The sequence below is a fragment of the Mytilus californianus genome, unplaced genomic scaffold (genome assembly GCF_021869535.1).
Source record: "Mytilus californianus isolate M0D057914Y unplaced genomic scaffold, xbMytCali1.0.p SCAF_6, whole genome shotgun sequence".
NCBI classification, from domain to species: domain Eukaryota; kingdom Metazoa; phylum Mollusca; class Bivalvia; order Mytilida; family Mytilidae; genus Mytilus; species Mytilus californianus.
The window spans coordinates 53119082-53142527 of NW_026262712.1; the positions used below are offsets into that span (position 1 = coordinate 53119082).

The 23446-nt window shown below is 33.3% G+C and overlaps 1 long non-coding RNA gene across 1 annotated transcript; it reads left to right on the plus strand.

Annotated features, from left to right (window-relative positions):
- Positions 1 to 952: 952 nt before the first annotated feature.
- On the plus strand, positions 953 to 22381 carry LOC127706227 (uncharacterized). The gene is made up of 3 exons (XR_007984332.1): positions 953 to 1145; positions 1851 to 2072; positions 21847 to 22381. It is a non-coding gene; the product is annotated as an uncharacterized LOC127706227 (long non-coding RNA).
- Positions 22382 to 23446: the final 1065 nt, after the last annotated feature.

Genomic DNA, 23446 nt, shown 5'->3' on the forward strand with positions numbered 1-23446 from the left:
AAATAAGAAGATGAGGTATGAGTGCCAATGAGACAACTATCCATCCAAGTCGCGCATACATTGTTGTTTAGCGGCCAATTAAAGCCCGCCTCAGGGTGCAGGATTTTTTTCGCTGCGTTGAAGACTCATTGGTGGCCTTGGGCTGTTTTCGACTCTTTGGTCGGGTTGTTGTCTCTTTGACACATTCCCTTTAGTTTCTGCTTAATATTTTATCACGGTACCCCTGTTTGTTGTAAAATAAGATATCGTAATGATTAGAATTCGTGAATATGTGCTTAGTACTAATGTATTATAATACGCCGAATATTTTCTTTTGGGACGAATATAAAAAAGAAGATGTGGTATGATTGCCAATGAGATCCATTAACTTTCCACCAGAGACCAAATGACATAAAGGTTAACAGCTATAGGTCACCGAAGTTACACATATAGTTGTTTTTTTTTTTGTGTAGAAAATGAAATTTGTGCTATCTTTCTATTGCTAAATATTTGTAACTGTTTTTTTTAACAGACTGCACAAAATGAACTTCGCATATACATATTTCAATCAATTTTACGGAAAATTAGCATGTTTTTGTGATACTTTATTAAGGCAAAATTGGTTTATGGGGTAACCATATGATATCCTGCAGGGGTAGGGGTAGGAGGAGGTGTTGGAAATAATTACCTTGCCAAAATAGGATCGAAATGAATGTATTGCTCAAGAAAAAGCCGGATATATTAAAAGTGAACATAATTAATTTTCCGTCAGATAAAATATAATCTTGGAACCCCTAGAATATCAAAGTATCTTCCCGTTATATAATAATAGTACAAAAATGTTACTCAGCTGATTTTGATATTTCGAAAACACCAATAAATGCAACGATCTATGAAACCTAATTATAGTATTGCGTGTAAATATATATACTAGTATAACTGTTTATCGACTTTGGAAGAAATCACAGAAAAAAATAATAGACGTGTTATCAGTGCAAGCATTATATGATCCAGGAACAGAATGTATACAGGAAAAGTGTTTGTTTTCTTTGTACTATTTGCAACTGGAGTAGTATCTACTCAGATCAATATCTTACAGTGGCTGGAATCTAAATTTAATAAAAACACATCAATGTTGAGGGAAATATTAACAATTCTTTGAAAAGGTAATTTTGATTTTTTAGGTCAAACCTTGCGTGTACCAAATTTTGTACAGCTCGACTATCAATAAACATGTGTTAAGGAAAATGCGTCAGAAGCCAATTGAAAGTAATCTTTGTTTCTATTGAAAATAAGTAAAAATAATAATCATCAATGAAAAAAATGATTAAAGAAAATCTTGTTCAAGCTTGGTATTTAAAAAAATATTTTTCTATTAAAGTTTAAAACAATTATTTGAGATGAGAACCCCACTCCACCACACACGCAATAATACTTGTGTTTTTTTGTTTTTTTTACAAATACAATGTTTTTATGATCACCTTCGTTTTAATAAAGTAGTTGCATTGCAAGATATAAATAAAACATACTTTTTTTTATCTATTGAGCTGCGTCGGGTAGAAATCGACCTTTTGCAAGTGCATGTATACTTGTTCCTGTATAAGACTGATTAATTTTGGAACATTCAGATACGAAATAAAAGAGTAATTTTGGTCTGTTTTGTAGGGTTCTTATAACAAATAAATTTCAAACAGTTACAGACTTTCCGTAGAGATTTTTTCAACCCGAAACATGTTAACAGGTGTATTGATTTCATTTGCATAAGGTCGATTTCTATCCGACGCAGCTGGATTCTTATCTGAAACTTTCTGGTTATTCGTATTAAACATCATATTTGATTTTTTTTTATATAAAACTATATTTTTTTGCAGAGAACACGCCCCATTTGAGAGAAGTTTCCTATAGTAAGACCAGTTACCAAAGTTCAACTGCTGTAGACCATGGTAATCCATATTCATCGAATCTTGCTGTTGATGGCAACATGGATACGTTCATGCACACACATACTGAAAATTCACCATACTGGGAGGTAGACCTTGGAAAGAATTATCAAATCAAACGAGTTGAAATATATAACAGAAGAAATTGTTGTGGTAAGGCATTGATGAATTTATTTGTTTTGCATTTTCTTTTTTTTCTCTCGAAAATTTCATCCTGAGTGGTAATAGGATATGACCCAAACACCAGAGACGTCAAGTCATATGAGAATGCAGAAAGTCTCATACGACGGACAAATGCAAACACCATACCGCAAAAATCTTGTCTATAAAATCTCGCCGGGTATAAATAAAAATAAGGAGTTTGGTATGAAGGCCAATGAATAATTTTACATCAAAGACCAAAAGGGCGAAGATATGAACAACTTCAGGTCACTGTACGACCTTCAACAAAGTACAAAATCAACACCGCTAGCATTACGATATAAAAGAAACCGGGATGTCAAAATGTGAAATAATTCAAAAGGGAAAACTAACTGCATGCATGCTTATGCTAAAAAAATAATAAACAAAACACAATTATGACAGACAGCAATCACAAACAATTACTGGATTACAGGTTCCTGGCTTGGAATATGCACATACTTGATGTGTAGGGTAAAGTAGTGTAATAGAACAGCAATAAAAAAATGTAAAACTCATTTGAAAAGGAGCACAACTCACCGAATCAGTATGAGCACACATAAAAAACTAAAATATGACAAAAGACACATAGTACCGACTTAAGATTACTCGCAGTTACTGAAATAGGTCAAAGGCAAATATCACTTAAAAAATAAAACAGGTCTCCTGACCTGAATGACCTCCAATGGATTAAGAGTACAAACGTAAAAAGCGGCAGTATGAGAAAAGTGTGACCTTGTACAATGCAAATATATTAGTATCGCCAAGATACAGGACCATATGTGTTAAAATTGGTTAGCAGTATATTTTTATATTATATATTTTTTTCTCCCCACCTTTGCTATTCTTTGTCATTTATTCAATTGATATGATATTAGTTGATGTAATTTCGTATTAATTATGTATTAATATTTCATATTAAATATGAACTTTTATGTCAAATGTTTTATTTGCAAAATGTATTTTTTGCATTTTATGATTTTAAATAAATGACCTTTTTTCGTCAGTTTAGTTTTTATATCATATAGCAAATCAAGCTCAGACTCTGGCCTGTGTATACATAGTATGTTTATTATGGCGTACGGAAAGGGTCAAAAGTAAAAAGAGGTGCATAAGCTATAAAATATAGCTTATGCTGCTTTGTAGCATAAGCTATATTTGACGTCCCAAAAGGGTCAATATATATTTGTCTGGTTATGCTGCATTTTTATCGCATATGCTATATCACAAACATTGACTATGCAATATTTTTAAATTGTAGCATATGCTGTACTATTTCAAACACATCATTAAAGGGTCAAAACTCGAAAGTAGCATAGGCTGTATAATTTATTTTGATTAGACTGTATATCTTACTGTTGGAAGGCGTGTTTAACGAATCTAGTCAATTATCATCACTAAAGTCTCCGCCCTTTTTTATCAGTACTTATAGAAATGAAATGTATAATGCGATCATTTGAAAACAAAAAAAACTTTTTTAATGATCAAGTCCGAGTTTATTGAAAAACAAATCATTTTTTAATATTATTACATTTTATATATTCATATGTTTTGCCTGGTATATAATTAGTGGATTTTATCACACTGGCATCGGGTCACTAATTTTAAAACAAGTGGAATTGGAAACGCGGCATAAATGAACAATAATTTTCTTATATCATCTCTGTCTCGGGTGATGTATTAATTATGTACCCAGCAGAGCCTTTTCGCTAACAAATATTCACATGTACGTCCCTGCCGTGGCATTTAAGGGCATATCCAACAATTTATTTCTGACGGTGAGAATTTTTCCCTTTAAGATATATAGGCTATTTTTTACCTGCATAAATCAAATATGTAATAAAAAATATACCTTCATGTGCTACTTTTTGAGTAAAATGAGGTCAAAATTTCAGATATTTGTTCAAAATTCGGATTTGTGGACGTATTTTTCCTCCCGACAGATGTGCATAACTTTTTTGTTTTAAAAGATAAACAGATAAACACAAGCTGTTTTTTTGTTAAATTATTTATAAGTTCTCTTTTATATAAGTATCCTATAAATTTATGAAATATTTTGTTTAGAAATAACTAAAAGGACAAGGTACGATAAGCATCAGAGAACGGCCCCCGATTTCGATTCAAATTAAAAGTGATATGCCATAAATTATAGTACTATATTTTTAAAGTTTAAAACCTATATTTTTGTAAACATCAATAGATCTGTCAACTTTCAGCTGATATTATTCATGCTTTGTTGCTGTAAACACCTCAAGATTCGCGAAAACGGCAGATAAATGGCAGTTTCTAAATGTTTTTCTGCATTTTAAACTATGAGCGTACCTACGGCCCACGATAATATTTAAACCTAACATTCCTTGAATATAAATGTTGATGCAGTTCAAATATCTTAGTGGGCCGTAGGTACGCTCATAGTTAAAAATTAATAAAAGGTGAAAAAAAATCGTCAGTTTTCATTGAATCATCGAAATATTTAAACAAACTGCGGACCGGAGATGATTTCCGGTATTCACTGGATTCGACAAAAAGACTTTTCTTCGTGCTAAAATGGCTAGTTTTTTATGACAAATTTTACATCTACGAGAAAGGAACACAGAATATTCCTGTATTTATTATTGTATGAATTTAAAGTGAGATTATAGCAGATTGTCGGGGTTTGACACAAATCAGAAGAAACTGTGACAAACTGCAGAGAAATTTTGGGAATGTAAATCACTAACTGAAACCAAAGTTATTAAATAACTGGTTCATGCTCAAACAGTTCCTTTTTGACTAAATTTCAATATTTGGAACACTGTGACACAGACGTTGATTGGCATGTCGAAGCATACATATCGTTTTTTTTGTAGCGTAAAAACTGCACAGATTTGTTAAACATGTTATCCATGGAATGGTGTATTCTAAACAAAAACAAGTTTTGACTATATATTCTATACTCAACAGATTGATAATGGCAATGAATGGTGTCAACATTAAATGTTAGTACAACTTTACCCGTCAGAAACTTGTATTTTGTTTTATAAATGACGAAATCGTGGCCCTGGAATCTATTAATCTCCGTTGACGCTTTTGTGAAAAGTCCTTTCTTTCACGTCTTTCAAGATCAAACAAAACTATCCAACACTATTGCGAAATCATATTGTGTAATTGTTTTACCATGATATTTATAAAAAGAAGATGTGGTATGATTGCTAATGAGACAACTCTTGACAAGTGACCAAATGACACATAAATAAATTAACAACTATAAGTCACCGTACGGCCCTCAACTATGAGTAAAGCCCATACCGTATAGTCAGCTATAAAAGTCCCCAAAATGACAAATGTAAAACAATTCAAACGAGAAAACTAACGGCATAGTTGATGTACAAAAAATGAACGAAAAACAAATATGTAACACAGTAACAAACGACAACCACTGAATAACAGGCTCCTGACTTGGGACAGGCACATACATACAGAATGTGGCGGTGTTGAACATGTTAGCGGGATCCCAACACTCCCCCTAACCTGGAACAGTGGAGTAACAGTACAACATAAGAACGAACTATAAAAATCAGTTTAAAAAGGCTTAACTCATCAGATGGATACAAATAGAAATACATCTAACAAAAACACAGAGTGCATGGATTTGTTTGTATTTATTGGACTTATGATTTGTAATTGTCCCCCGCCTCCCCGCTGCTCTTTCAAGTTCAACGACAACGCGTGCAACTTCGTATTTCTTGTCTGAAAATTGTTCTCTACATTACATTCAATCAATCATATCTCCTCTTAATTTGCAGTACTATAATGACTTTAAACATACTTAAATAAATAAAAATGGTTATTTTTTTAATCAGATATTCATACGTCAAAGAAAAGAAAAAAAAACGAATATTGAATATCAAAGGAAAAAAATGCATCATAGTCAAAGATATCATGCTAGTAATTTTGTATGTGTGTTTCGTGTACAAAAGGTCGATTAAAAAAGTCATTAGATCATAAAAGGCCCAAGATTCCGGAACGTGTTGCCAAATACAGATCAGGTTATCTATTCCTGAATATAAAATTCGTAGTTTGTCAAACAATTCAAAGTTTTACTCAACAGTTTATTTATTAATTTGACCATATCAATGATAATTCATGTTTACACAGAAGTGCTGACTACTGGACATCGTGTTAATGCATGGGTTGTTTGTGTCACTATTTTTAATGTGCTGACATATCACCCTAACTGGACACTATATATTCTGACTCCGACCCAACTAGTCTTTGATCTTGCCCCTTAATGTCACGTGATACGGAAAATCAGCAAATACCAATTTTAAAGTCTTTGGTTTGACCCGGCCGGGGTCAGAACCCATGACATCTGACACTCGAGTGAAGACGCCTCCACAAGACAACCGAGGCAACGTTTGTCTCACGAGTTTAACGCTGGGTGAGAAAATGACTAACCCAGCGAAAATGTGCACCTAAATGTGCATGTTGTTTTAAAAGATGAATATTTAATATTCTCAAATTAACTACAATAGACAAATGTGATTATAAGTATTTAATATTTCAAACTTGGAAAAAATTGGACATTAAAACATTGAAACGTCTCTTTCACATGCGTGTGACACACATGTGAAAAAATTGGAAGTATCATTTAGTAAATGTTCAGATCAATAGGTCTAAGTATAGTATTGAATGCTTCTTTAAGTAATTTCATAGGGTTGTACATGTATTAGCGTTGACCGCGCTTCATACAAAATGTAATTCGGTCAACCCTTTGAATTTACACAAAGAAGCATTCAATTCTTAAATAAAATTTTCAAAACCTGATAATAAAATTATCAAGACTGTTGAAGACATTGTCCAAATAATCCTTGAACTTTTGGCTAAGGCCGAAACACGAACAGATATGCCAGTGACAAAAAAGTACGTACATGCAGCAGGAGAATTTGATTTCAGCTTTAAAGTGGGACTAAGTTCATAATTTAATGAAACATTTTTTTAAAGTTTTTAAAAATATTCACTGGCTATAGTACTGCTCTTAATAAGACATTTACAGGAACATTTTGGGGACTACTCTTCAGCTGCCGACGCCAAGTTCTTAATTTGAACAAGAAATATAGAAAAGAGTCTTAACGGGCTATTCCTTAAATTAATTCTAGAAAAATTGCATCCAGGAAACTTACTTTCTATTTTGAAGTGCTACCAAAATCTACGTTTTATCATACATAATTCTATAGTTTTTGGAAATATTCAGAGCTCTCTGTAACATCCATAGACAAATAAAGAACACAAAAAAACCAGAACAGAATGAATTAACTATTTCCTTGAAAATCGGCACAAGCAATAAAACAGAATTTCAGCTTTAGAGCGAGAGCAAGAGGTCATAATTCTATATAACACAATTTTGAAGTTTTTAGCCGGACAGAATCCAGAAACATGGGGAAAAATTAATATATCTCATAAGTGAAAAAGTTCGTGTATGTTTTGTTATAATAAAACACCCATGCAACAACGCATCCCATATTGCATGATAGGACCCGACACTACTTTTATTTAGTGTTTCGGCAGTTAAGCTTGGGATGGTCATTTTAAGATGCATTATTTGAATATAATCAAATATGAAAGTTATTCATGTATATATTGATATATTTATATTTTAATTCTTCTTCAATAGATCTAGTTATTATGACAGATCTGCCATCATCAGGGTTCCAACTGTCAATTTTATGTTAAAGTCTTTAACTTTGATCTACTAAGCATATCTCCAACACTCTTGTGTTTGCTATACGCAACAATTGGTGCTGTATTGAATATTTGTACACAATCTTCGTCTAACTGTAATAAATGCCCGTGTTTCATAATACGTTTCTTTATTTTACGTATATATGGATTATATCTAGTTATTAAAACTAATGGAATATTTTGTTTTTCTTTTGATTTGTTTTGTTGTAGTAATTCAGTACTGTGAATTGATAAAGCATCAGTAATACCATAGATGTATAAACCCACATCTATGGTAATACTATCATCTATTTCCACGTTATCATAACCCCTATCTAATAATTTCACTTTGAAATTAGTTAGTTTGTTTATTAATTTGTTATGGTCACTTGTGTTTCTAATTTGCCGTATTGCTTCACCTTTAATAAATCCTCTGAATACATGCTGTGAGTGACAGCTATATCTGTGCAGAAACAGATAAGAATTGGTTTCTTTAAAATGTAGTCAAGGTCAAGCATGCCATGTGTTGTAAATCTTTGACCTTTGATTACATCAACATCTAAGAACGACATTTTATCGTTTGAGATTTCATATGTGAACTTTAATAAGGGTTATAATTATTTGCTAGACGAAACGAATCTATAATTTAATCTAGATATGCAGATCTGATTAACTTTCATAACTTTGCTACTGCAAAAATATTTTGTCATTGTTCATTAATTTTAACTAAACAAATGATTAACTACGCAAAAATTACTCCAAGTACAGTACTTGTCTGTACTTCTACAAGGAGGGCTAATATTTAAAAAGATACCAAAGGAACAATCAAATTCAAAGGTCGAAAACAAACCGACACAGCCATGGCGAAAAACGAAAACCGACGAGAAGACAAACAGCAGCCAACATATCACAGCATAGAAAACAAAAAACTTAGCAACACGAAACCCATTTAAAAACTGGGATGATCTCAGATGCACCGGAAGGAAATTAGATCCCGCATTTTGGCCACGGAGGATTTTTTTTCAAATATGAAAGTAATTGTGCAAAAACAATCTTTTTTAGAAAGCCTTCAAAGTTTGTTTATATGAACATCAAGATTATTTTTCACTCGTTTTATGGGTTATTTTCTTTTTGACAGTCCGTATTTTCCTTAGATCCAGAAATTTTTGTAGTACAAAATGTATATGTTTCAACACAGGGAGAAAATTTCGCACCCGGTGGCGGGCTACATCTGGCCCCTAAAAGAAAATGTGTACTAATTCATTGAAGAGGCCCCTGACTTGGGAGAGGCACAAACATGCAGCGGGGCCAAATGTTTACAAAATTTTTTTTTCACACGATCTTTTTGACGCAACTTTACAAAAAAATGAGACGAAAGTCAAATGATTTTTATTTGATCTCTTGAAGGATATATGTCAACAGTTTGAGAAAAGGTATCACTCCAAGGAATTGAAATTTCAACTTTTGACCAAATTTTGAGGAAATGTGTGACACCTTTACACCACTTTTAGCAAAAACATGTAGGCTTATACGTCAAAAATACATTCTAGCTTTAACCTTTCAACTTCTGGATATCAAATCTATACAAAATACTGATTACATACATATACACAAATATGACACAAACAGTAGGCTTAATTTGTAAGAAAGGAAAGAAAAGGGGCTGGTAAAATTTATGTGTATTGTTATATAACATAAGTACCAATCTGAGGACAAATCTCATTTCATGATGTCATTTTCAAGAAAAGAGCAACAAAAGCTACCATAACATATCAGCTTCCTACTCTACTGTGAGGACTATTTTATAAACATTTGGGGTCTTCTTTGTTGAACTCCTGCAAGTCTTTCATTTTGCCCATACAGCTGTCATCGTGTCGACCTCTGTCTCACCTAGATTCTTTGGCGCACGTTGCTGTCTACGACTTTTTGTTCGTCTTCTACGCCCTTTTCAAGGTACTTCACAGCTATTAACCTGACATTCTGGAGGACTAACCACATTGCCTACAAATCCAACTGTTTTATTTCGACGTAGATATCTTAAATGTCTGATTTTACTCAGACCTTCTGTAAACTACTGAATCTAACCAAATGAATTAAATAGAGAATGTGTCCATGGGACACAAATAATGGCCCGCTTGCATATATATATAGAGCATTATAAAGGGTCATTACTCAAAATCGATAAAAGTGACGCCATCCAAATTAGCACATGATCTGTGTTTTATGGTAATAAGCATTGTGTATACGTGTCATAACATTTGGTTGGGGCAAAATTTAGAGAGAAGGGAAACTAACTGATTGGACGTACACGTGTACGGACGGACAAGGTTAACACTTAATGCCCCCATTTTCTGATTGCCATTTCTTCCAGCGGAGGAAGTTGAGGACGGTTTTGCTGACGATATAATGTCAGATGTTCCTGATAATAAAAAAATGAAATAAATTTGGCGACTACATAAAAGAAATTTACGTAACTAGTGAGTTGAAATTTCAGTGTGGACGATTGTGTCTAATGAAGTAACAAATCGTACCAACAATGGTCCAGTCTTTTTACAGCTATTACCACATGTATTATACCCATCGCTATCGCTCGGAAATAATCCAATATAAATGCCCAACCCATTGTAAAATGAAAAAAATCTATACGGCTGCCACAAATTATTTCTTAAATATAAGAATTGAAAATGTGGTATGCAAACTATGTTCTTAACAAATATGATAGACAACCACCAACATGTTATCTCATTTTCCTAAAAAAAAAAAAATCATAAAAATCCATAAAATTCAGGTTATTCTCACAATAAAAACTCAGGTGAAAACTCAGGTGAATTACAGGTAGATTCGCGCAAGCGTATTAATACAATTTCTTCGCGCAAACGAAATGCTTGTCATTTTGAATTTCGCGCAAATGGAGTTCGCTCGTATAATACGTTTACGGTCGCGCAATCAAAATCCCAAAACAAGTTATTTTATACATATAAAGTACCAACGGGATTATATGTTTATGTACGTTACAATGTATTCGGCGTAAGATGCTTAACAAATATAAGAAAAACTGCAGTCGCACTATATATCATGACACCAAATATCGAAACGTAGCATCACACAAAATAACTCTTTTGATAATAGCAAAAAAAAAACCTTAAAAAAAACCCAAATGGTATTGTCATATAAACTATTTGCATATATATGTAAGACTCATCTATCTCTAATCGACGGCCGTTCCTCAAATCGACGTTCAAATCCGACGACATTAAAATAACATGCCAAATCGACGGCCAATTTTATACCCCACTAATCGACGTCTTTTTTGTTGTTCTCAAATCGACGTCCACTTTTTAGCTTCTCTAATCGACGTACGCTTTATTGATTTGTGCAATGACGTCATAACTTTATCAAATGACCGATGTTTATACAGGTTGTGATATCAATTTTAAATGTAACAGATTATATAAAACTAAGGAGATTTGGTATGATTGCCAACGGGTCAATTATGCAATAGAGTACAAATGAAGTGGATGTAAGCAATTATAGACAACCGTACGGCCTTCAACAATAAGAAAACCCATTCCGTAAAGTCGGCTATGAAAGGCAACGACATGTAAAATGTAAACAATTCAAACTAGCAAACAAACGGTCTTATTTATAACAAAACAATTCAGAAAAACAAATATGACAGGCATAAACCAACGACAACCACTGAACTACCGGTGTTATATAGACATTCTTCCCCCATGCCAGTTCCCCCCCCCCCCCCCCCGGGAAAACTATCATGATCCAATTTTACCCCCGGGGAAATGTTGTATCATTGCCATTCTTCCCCCAGCGAAAAATTGGCAATACGTATACATATAGTCACTTTTCCCCCATGCAAATCTTTCCCCCACAGTATAGATTTCACTATATACAGTCAAACCTGTTTTAAGAGACCATTTATGGGATAGCAAAAAAGTGGTCTCTTGATAAAGGTTCGATATTTATGAAATGTACTATACAGAGGGATCTAAAATCGGTGGTCTTTTAACACAGTTGTTTGCTTAATACAGGTGGTCTCTTAAGCAGGGTTGACTGTATGTCTAAAAATTAAAATCAGTGTTAGACATAGATTTTTATGTTGACAAATTTTTTGCCCATTTACATTTACACAAGTCTGTCTACATTCTCATCGGTCCGTCTATGTGTCAACAAGTCTGTCTTCATGTTCACCTGTCTATCTACATGTTTACAAGTCTGACTATGTCCACTAGTCCGTCTACATTTTCACCATTCTGTCTATGTGTCCACTCGACTAGTCTGTGTCTACATGTTCAAAAGTGTGACTACATATTAACCAGTCCTTCTTTGTGTCTTCTATTCTGTCTACATGTCCAACAGTCTGTCTCTGTGTTAACTATAGTCTATTAACATGTTTACCATTCTGTGTATGTGTCCACCAGTCTGCCTTCATGTCCAACAGTCTGTCGACATGGATATCAATCGGTCTATATGTCTACCAAGCTGTGTCTACATGTCCAACAGTCTGTCGACATGGCTATCAGTCGTTTTATATGTCTAACAATCTGTGTGTACATGTCCAACAGTCTGTCGACACGGCTATCAGTCGGTCTATATGTCTACCAAGCTGTGTCTACATGTCCAACAGTCTGTCGACATGGCTATCAGTCGGTCTATATGTCTACCAAGCTGTGTCTACATGTCCTACAGTCTGTCGACATGGCCATCAATCGGTCTATATGTCTACCAAGCTGTGTCTACATGTCCAACAGTCTGTCGACATGACTATCAGTCGGTCTATATGTTTACCAAGCTGTGTCTACATGTCCAACAGTCTGTCGACATGGCTATCAGTCGGTCTATATGTCTACCAAGCTGTGTCTACATGTGCATCAGTCTGCTACATGTCCACCAGTCTGTGTATGTATAGAAAAGAAGATTTGGTATGACTGCTAATGAGAAACTCTCCAGAAGAGATCAAATGATCGACACAGAAATTAATAGCCATAGGTCACCGTACGTCCTTCAACAATGAGCAAATCCCATACCGCATAATCAGCTATAAAAGGTCCCAAAGTCACAAATGTAAAACAATTCAAACGAGAAAACTAAAAGCCTAATTAATGTACAAAAACGATCGAAAAACAAATATGTAACACAGCAGTCTGCCAATAGACACAGCTTGGTAGACATAATGACCGACTGGTAGACATGTAACCTTGTGCTGTTTTCTGCTCTTTGTTGGATGGTTGTCTCTTTGACACATTCCCCATTTCCGTTCTCAATTTTGTTGTTTTCAAGATAGAAAAAGGCATAACTTTATATAAATACAAACAAAAAACAATATCCCAACTTCTAATTACGTAGGTTTTCTGTCTCTGCACGGGTTTCTCATCGTTGTTTTTTTTAATTTTTTATTTAACTATTCCTTACTGGCAATTCTTGTTTGCGTTCAAATGCCAAACAGTTTTCGTTGGGGTTCATTATAAGCCAAGGAAAATTTTAATATGTATCGCCAAAAACAATTCACGTTGCAATTTTAGTTTTTTCTGACAACAGGCTAGTATAACTAGTAAACCTGTATTTCAATGATGCAATTAAAGCATCAAAATTAAAAAGCCTACTTATATCCGGTTGACAAACTGTCGTTTCACAACCATAATAAATATACATGTTTTCGCATTTAATGTCTGTCTCTGCATGATTGGTGTCCTTTTTTATATGGAATGTAGCATTGTTTCATAGATATATATCTCGTTAGTAGTTATTTCGTTATTAAAGAACAACCCGTCTGGAAGAATATAGTCATATTAGTTGAAATTGGCTTTGACATAGCTTTCGGTAAATGAGTGTGCTCCTATTTCGGTGCTTTTTTTGTAAGTTAATTGTTTATTAAAAAAACACTTATACTCCCATAATATGAACCTATGGCTTACAAACATTACACATGATATACATATAATACAGTAACGCAATGAAAATGAACAATATTGTAACCCGTACCTCTAAAGTTTTAGTGAAGCAAATTGTAATTGATATTTTACAGTTTTTTCCTATTGTGTGCTGTCCTAGGTTGGAGCTTTTTTGTAATTTTTTTGGGGGGATGGGGTGTCGAGCGCCCACGAATATGTTTAATCCCGCCACATTCTGTATTCGCCATTCCCATGTTAGGTGCTTGTAGTACAGTGGTTGTTGTTGGTTCGTTTTGTTTTCGTAAACTATTTTGTTTTAATAATTAGGCCATTAGTTTTCTCGTTTGAATTGTTTCACATTTTTATTGCCTGGGCATTTTATAGCCGACTATATGGTATGGGATTTTCTCATTGTTGAAAGCCGTACGGTGGCCTCTAGTTACTTATTGCCACGTCAGTTTAATACGTTGGATATTTGTCTCATTTATGCTGGATAGAGTCGACCCTGTGCACGTTTAGGGCATGCGGGATCTTTTTGTAGATCTTGTACAGCTACAACTGATGGGGTAGATATCTGCATTCGATTGACGTAGTTTCTGGTAATTCCTGTACCTCCACGTCTCCCATGCTGGTTTGAGCGGGTATACCGATAACCACTGGGTTTGATGATGTTTCATCCGTATCGGACTTCTTCTGAAAGAAAGCTTTCAGGCGGCGAGTATTTTTCTCTGTCCAGCTTTCGATGTGTTCTTTTTCTTTGTCATCTCTCTTTTAGTTGTTATCTTTCCTAATGGCGGCCATCTAACTGGTAGAGTGTACTGGCCATTCCTCCTGGTTAAAGACCAGTCGGCAGTTGTACTTCCTTGTACAGCTAGTACATGTACCGATGTGACATAATTGGGTAGAGATAGAGTAGGTTCTTTGCATGATTCATATGAAGTCATTTTACCATACTAGTATTACGAGACATCATAAACATGTCTGTCCAGGGGAATGTCTTCTTACTGACCTGAAGTGATGTAACTAATTGTATTCGTCTAGTCATATGATACTAAGGGTTCACGAATGAAAATGGATGTGATCACCACATAAGAATGTGCTTCATGTATATATATATATATATATATATATATATATAAGTATTCTGATATCAAATGTATATTAATACGCCAAAGGTTCGGTACCGCTAAACTAATCAAAAGAAGTTACTATTATTTTTGGATTTCTAACTGACATCGCCGATGTTAATAATTTACAAGGGGGAAAAATTAGCTTCTCGTTCTATTCGGGGGGGGGGGGGGGGGGGATTGGCCTGATCCTGGTTTGTACCCCCTTTCCCATCACGCTGAGGGGGAAAAAGTAGGATCATGCCAATTTTTCCTGGGGGAACTAGATCGATCCAGTTCTACCGCCCGGAAAAAAGTATGGGGGAAGAATAGCAATAGGACACCGGCACATAAAGAATTTGGCGAAATTCAACATGTGTGTGAGGGGGTACGCCCGACAGTCCGATGCCTCTTTAGTCCGACTGTTCAATAGTCCGACGGTTCGAAAGTCCGACAGTTAAATATTCCGACAGTTCGATAGTCTGACAGTTCGATAATCCGACAGGGTGACACATAATTATACAAGTCAAGGGCTTAAATATTCTTGTTTTTGTCCCGCTATCACACTTAGAGTGTTTGTTCAGGCCTTTCAACCCTTCTTAACTTAAAAGCAATTTCTCTTCTCAGTTTACCCCGAGTATGATTTAACGTAACATATTGTAACAATACGCACGTGTCAATGTGCAAAACCAAACATAAAGTGTACATTTTTTTTTGAACTTCTGCCATTAAATGTTTAAAACTATTTGAACCTTCAAAGAAAAGGACTTGGGCCAATTTTCCCGCTATTTGTTCATATACGTACTGGTGTAGTTCGATAATTGAGATAGACAATCTCAAATCAATCAAACATGTAATGAGGTTTTTTTTCTTTTTTTTTAATTATTAAACAGTGCTTTTTAAATAAAAGATAAAACCAAAATGCTGATACTTGGATTAATCATAAATCACATACTTTTTTCGGGAACTTTAAAATTTAAACAATAATACTTCTTCATGGTTGTAAAAATTCTTCATGTTGAGGAATCTGTCATTTAAGCGACTTTTGAAATTGTCATTTAAATTAATTTATATTCTGAATACCAGGGAAAATGGTCTTTATGTATTTTCACAAAAAAAAACAAAAAGTTGTAAAATTCCTTCAGTATTATAAAATACTAGTATAATATGAGACATTCAGATTTGAAACCTCATAGCTGACAAAATTGATGACGTCAGTATAGCGATTAGACGGTATAAAAGGACGGACAGAACCAAATTAAAATGCATGAACTTCAAACTTTTTATGTGAAAAAAACGGTGATGTGTGTTCCCCGGTTGATGATGCAAGCAGATGAAGTGTCAAAACATGGCTCTGTACTATATTTGTAGAAATGTCAGTATATTTTTTGGTAAATTGACATCTTTGGTATGTTGAAAGTTCACATGTACAATACAATACAAAAGCTGAAACTATAAAATTTTCTTATCATTTTCTGTAATAGTCCCCGAATTTTTTCACTATTGGAATAACCAAACCCTTCCGGGCTTGGCTGAAGTGTGCTTCACGCGAATACAAGAACAAATCGACTGAAAGCGGTGTACAAATTGTACCAATGTTTGTTCAAACACAGACCCCAAAATCAACAATATGCTGTCAATTATAAAATCAAGTTTCTTCCATGTACATTTTGTTGGAATTTATAGTTTATAATTATTTTATTTGCTCAAAGAGTCAAAACGGTTAAGACGCAACGGTTTTTCGAACTTCGGAAGTCTTCTCCTGGAAACAATACTACAATTTAGTTTACATGTAAAATATATATGCACTAATGTTGTACAAAAGATAATTTCGAGGAGATAGATTTAAAGCATAACTAGAAAAAGAAGCACACAGGATGAAGAAAAAGCTACAAAAATAGACGAAAAAACGTGAGTGAAGTATATGGATACCGTCACGGAGTATGATGATGTATACAGCATAGTATAGTAATGTTCAAAGTTAGACAATAAGGTATCTTTTAGACCCTCTGATAAATATAATTATAGACATTTTTTTAAATGTTGCAGTTTTCTTCATAACTAAGGTCCGGCGGTACTTCCTTGGGTCATATAAGCAAGATTATCAGTTACTATTTCAAGATTTTGTATATTCATTTTAAACTTTAACTTTCACAATAAATCTGGCCAAGTGTTTCGATATATATTTGTATATATTTTCAACATGTTCGTTCCTTTTTGCATCAGAAGAAAGAGTTACTTCTAAGTGTTTAGGAATATCGTTGAGAATAGTGTAAACAATTTCATCATGAATCAAAATGGTCATAATCGCCTTAAGTTTCAAAATGCTTACAACTTCCAACTTTCTTTCATTGTCTGATTTTTTATTCAAAGTTTTTTGAAGATGTCAATATTGTAACCAACTAGTGTTTGAATTACACCAAAAATAATGGCACAGTCAGGAACCTTATGTTCAGTGGTTGTCGCTTGTTGATGAGGTTCATAAGTGGATCTAGTTTCTTTTTTATATGGATCAGACCTTTGGTTTTCCTGTTTGTATGAGTTTACGCTAGTCCTTATTGGGACCCTTTATAGCTTGATGTTTGGTGTGAGCCAAGGCTACGTGTTGAAGGCCGTACTTTGACATATAATGGTTTAAATTTACAAATTGTGACTTGGATGGAGAGTTATCTCATTGGCACTCATACCACTTCTTAAGATTACCAGTTGCCTTAGTTACAGGGTCATGAGACGAAAATAAAGGGAAAAACAGGTATAATAGACAAACGGAAAAGTAGGGACATACATTTAATAGAGTAGTCCGATGTCGGTAATCTGCATCTTTTCTGCCTGCATGGCCCTGATGCATGTATACATTTTCTGTTGATAATCAATTTGACATTATAATTATAAAAAAAAGAAGATGTGGTATGATTGCCAATGAGACAACTCTCCAAAAGAGACCAAAATGACACAGAAATTAACAACTAACTATAGGTCACCGCGTAAGCATGTCTTACTATGGCATAACATTTTTATGGCAGTGACAATATACAGCTACATCCAGTTTGATGAATCGATGTTACCACTGTGCTACAATCTTGTTGTTCTATTTCACATTTCTTTCCTGCTTTACAACAGTCAAGAGAGAACTGAGGAATGTTGAAAATCAGTTTACCAATTATCATGGTCAATTTGTATCGATTTAAAACTGTCTGAACATCGGAAGATAATGTTTATTCTTTACAGGTGAATCTGGTCACCATAAATCCTTCGAAAATGCTGACAAATACAAACTTTGAATATCGAACACGAATTCTTTGGCAATTACAAAAATATATGTCTCCTTTACGTTACATACTATTAAAAATACCAAATTTGTATATATTTTTATAAAACGTATTGTTCATTTGTAATGCCATATTTTTCGATACAATTTGACATTCAATCTAGCTGGGTATTTGCATAATATTGAAGTAGCAAAACTATTATGCAAACTTGTTGTCTTCCCATAAAGTGAGAACTGTAAATAATACCTTGTCCATCGGATTTCTTATGAGTAAGAAATCCAGGCTTTAGAAAAATTTAAAAAGTGCCTAGAATATCAACCAATGTTAGAGTTAGATTTGATTATTTACTTCCTCCCCAGCAGGGGCTGTATATATATTGACTGTGAAATAAAGACTGGCTAAACTTTTTGGGACATATTAGCAAATCGGTAACCTAATTTTGCGAAAAAAATGGACAGTATACATCCCATTTTAGCGAAATAAGAAAACACGTAGGTCACTTTACGGAAATTGCTACGTGTTCCTTCTATTATTTGTATTTAGATTGTAAGGATACAAAGTGGATGTGTTCATAAAACTTGTTTTTCTTTTTTGTTTCAATTATTTTTATTTATATTTAGTAATTAATACATGACTTCGAACAGTTTAATACTTCATCGTTTCTTGAAAATTCTTATATATATGTAGTCGAATAGACTACGTGCGTACTATAGTAAAACTTATAACGAACACACATTTCGCTAATCTGTGCTATAAAAAAGACATGTAAACATATAAATTCTGATGATTGAATTCAGCATAAAATGAATAGTACATCAATCTCATTCTTGTATTTTTCATCATACAATAGACAATTTATAACTAGTGCTTGCTGTATGGTGTGATTTTTACTAATTTTGTAAAGTCTCACAGCGACTTTAAGACGTTCAAAGGCATTGTTTTTCGTACCCGTACCTTTATCTTGATTGTTTGCCTGAAATGTTGAGGGATTCGGTATCATTGTTCTATTCTTTCTCTCGGTAGCACAATACAAAGATTATTTTACCCCTAATCAGACAACTTTAAACGGATGTAATCTCTTTCATCCAGCTTTAAATTTTATAGGGTACCAAAAGAAAGAAGAAAGATTAAAGTGCCATATCAGTCTAAATGTCGAACTATTTTTTTTATGGTTTTACTTCTTTCAAATAAATTTAGGAATCGATTGCAAAAAACCCGATTTCAAAATTCTGTGTATTTAAAATGATGAGAATTTCATTATGACATAATTATTACATAATTAGTTGCTATATTGTGATGTCCACACTTGAATGAAATAAGCTTCTTTGTTTTTCATTCCATCCCAAAATATTTTAAAGATTCTTGTACAACACAGTTTGAACTCCGAAACCATGTCTCAGATTTTCCCTATTGCATTTCATTCTCTCATAAACCTTCAATGAAGATGTCAACCTCAGTTTATAAGAGATCACTAAATTTAATTGGGTATAACATTTGTTCTATTGATGCTTTTTGGATCTGAGACTATATGTTGAAGATAACTGTTCAAGGAACAACATGTGTGAAAATCAGGCATATAGGGGCACACTTCTAGTACTGTAGCTAATTTCATATAAAACTACATTTTAATGTCAAAAATGAATGTGTCAAAATTGAATAAATAAGAATTTTCCTACTTGTACCCCATTTACTTCAATATAATTCACACATGTAGCATTTGGATACTTCAGGATTGGCCTTTCATCATAAATCAGTTAGGTTTTGACCAGTAAGAAAGCATTTCATTTCAGCAATTCTAAATATACAAAGAAAATGCAAACACCTACGCATCAATATACATCTGGCGGGAGATGTTATATCATCACTGACCTTGCTGTAAGTCACGGTTGCTACTGATATGGTCAAAACTCCGCTTGTTACGATAAACAGTTACAATAAATAATATCAGAAGTTTAATTACACATTGCATTTTCAATATTGATTTTATTCCTCTTAGTACATAAAATAATATATTTTGTTTTTTTGCATTCATTTTTGTTACAAAAAGTAAGTTATGCATGTTTAAACAAAATGATCAGTTGGTCAGTTTAGATGATCTTTATGGGGGATTTCTAGAAATATATATTGTATACAATGACAATATGGTGTTTTACTCCAAGTATATTTTTTTTTTATTTTTGCAGTTTGAAAATGAAATATTTAATGCTTTTAATAAGAATTCATATATATTACATTATCCTCAAGAAATTCTAGTATAAACATCAGCAACATTAATTGTTAAAAGAAGTAACAAAAACAGATGAAAATTAAATTTTGATAAAATTTAGTTGCTTTTGTATTGTGCTACCTTAAATATAATTCTAAGATAAGCATGATATAATTTCATGTAAATATTCCGAATATTTCATTAACTCTCTGAACTCGACTATCAATTATTTAAATCATAATGCTCTTTAATTTTCACCCATCCTAAACAAAATGTGGTTCTGATGGGCGTTATCCTTATTTGTGAATAGCCTTCAAAGTTGAAGAGTGATTGACAGTAAATATATAATAGAATCATTTGTGATTGACAGTAACCCCACCTTATAACCATATGGCACAATACAGCTTATGCTACATTTACTTTTGACCCTTTCGGGACTGTTATAACTTAAATGTAAATAATGTACATGTTTCAACAATTATAGCGTAATCTGTATTTTCTTTTGACCCTTATGGTACGTCAACTGGGCGCTTAAGCTGCATATGCTATTTATTACAGCATAGACTGCATTTAATATAGCATAGGCTGTATTAATTATAGCATATGCTGTATAAATTATAGCATATGCTGTATAAATTATAGCATATGCTATATATTATAGCCTAAGCGACATTAATTACAGCATAGGGTACATAAATTATAGCTTAAGCTGTAGTTTATATAGCATATGCTGTATTAAATGTAGCATAGGCAAAATAAATTACTTTTGACCCTTTCCGTACGCCATAGTTTATGGTATCTAGCTGTCTGTCTTAAAACCAATTTTATTTGCTAATTGAAAATTAAGCTGAATAAAATAATTTAAGACAGCAGAGAAGATAATTCTGTTTTAATTGTTTATTACTCAGACTTAAATAAAGAGTGAGCCATTTATACTGTAAACTTATGATGTCGCTAGTCTGGTCAAAGGGTCAGAGTGTCCTACTTAACCAAACGATAAATTGTTGAAATTAGATAACATGTTTTCACGTGCAGAGAAATTTCACTTATTACCAGTGCATGATTGGATTACATCTTTCTTATTGGTCAATGATCTTGCGGGGTCAGCACGAGTTCACGTGTAAGTGCGTTGTGGTCACTTCCTTTTATCATCAGCATTTGATGTGTTAACTTGTGATTCTTATCAAACAATTTGTTAAAAATTCCCACCCACATACCTCCCTTAATGTTATCTTTTGAAGTAGATATGTATATATGTTTATTTGTGGTGCAGATTTTTCTCCCCACCTTTGCTATTCTTTGTCATTTATTCAATTGATATGATATTAGTTGGTGTAATTTCGTATTAATTATGTACTATTATTTCATATTAAATATGAACTTTTATGTCAAATGTTTTATTTGCAAAATGTATTTTTTGCATTTTATGATTTGAATAAATGACCTTTTTTCGTCAGTTTAGTTTTTATATCATATAGCAAATCAGGCTCAGACTCTGGCCTGTGTATACATAGTATGTTTATGGTATCTAGCTGTCTGTCTTAAATAATTATATTATAGGTGAACGACTTCATGATCTAGATATATCTGTTGGACCTTCCCATAACATGATGTCATTGTGTAAACATTATACAGGACCAGCAAAAACAGGAGCTCATCTTATATTTGATTGCCACAGAACTATAAATGGTAGATACGTCAAGCTGATGATAAAAGGAAAAGAAATATTAAACATAGGGGAGGTCAAGGTGTATGCTATTGTATAGAGAACGAGTATCGATATATAGAGGGTCTGGATGGCGGTCGTTCATTTCTTTATTCTTAAATTTGTATGCCTTTTTCTCTATTCTTCATTGTATTGGTCCATTATTTTCTATTCTTCATTACTTCAGCACCCCAGTATTCTCTATTCTTTATTTATTTGGCCTAATTTTCTCTATTCTTTATATTTTTTGGCCTTTATTTTGCACTTTTTGCCCATTATTCTCTATTCTGTAAATTCCAGTCAGACCCTCATAGTAAAAGTAACACATAGCATGATGATAATTATAATTAGTTGTAATTAAAATTAGATAAATAAACGTTCATGATTTTATTCTTTTTATCTCCCTTTTTATTATATAGATCCTCTCGTATTCGGATTTTTTTTTTACATCTTTGACTTTAAAACTTTTGGGTTTGAGTGTTCCTGGTGAAGGTAAATCCGAAAAAGCGCTTTTGATGAAATTTATTAATTTATAGCATGATATTTTTCAGTCTCATACTTTTATATAAATAAAAAGACCTGGGTAAAGCACGAATCAAACACAACCAAAAAGAACACCTAGAGGTCAACATACGGGTTTCAACAATGGATACCTGCTACTCTTGTTTTTGCGTTTTGTCAGATATTCAGAATCCTCTAGTTTTATCCATGTAGTGCCAATAAAAATTTTGCCAGCTAACTCCTACTTTTCTTTTTATAATTTTATAACATATATATCTAAAAAGCAATTTTTTAAAATGTTATAAAATCCTTTTTATTTTTTCATAGATTTTGAGAGAAAATAGGAGCCAGTGTTAAATGTATGAAAAGTCTACAGAAAATCATTTCCCGCCAAATTTTTAAATGATTATATATCTCAAAAACAAGGACAAGGACATCTAATTTTGTTCTGCTTTTTAAGCACCGTTATTTATAAACTATCAATTTACAATGGTCTTTGAAAAAACTTGTTATTTTGAAACAGAGGAGCACACATCCTTAACAACCGAATCTATCAAATATATTTTTATACGATACTGTTGTCAGGTCATTAAAGATTGCATATTTTGGCTTTAATATTGATTCACTTATAGGGTCTTTGCATCGGAATTAAACACAATTTTATTCTAAAACCAGTTGTTGGCATGACACGGGTTATGTTTTTCTCATATATTTTATGACGGTATAATACTAAACCCCTAACAGGAGGGATTGTGCCTTATATTCATATGATGAAGACATAATCTTTCAATCAGTTTAATTGAGGTCTGGAGCTGGCATGCCAGTAACTGCTAGTAGTCTGTTGCTATTTATGTATTATTGTCATTTTGTTTATTTTCTTTTGTTTCCTATTCTGAAATCGGACTCGGACTTCTCTTATACTGAGTTTTACTGTGCGTACTGTTGTGCGTTTGT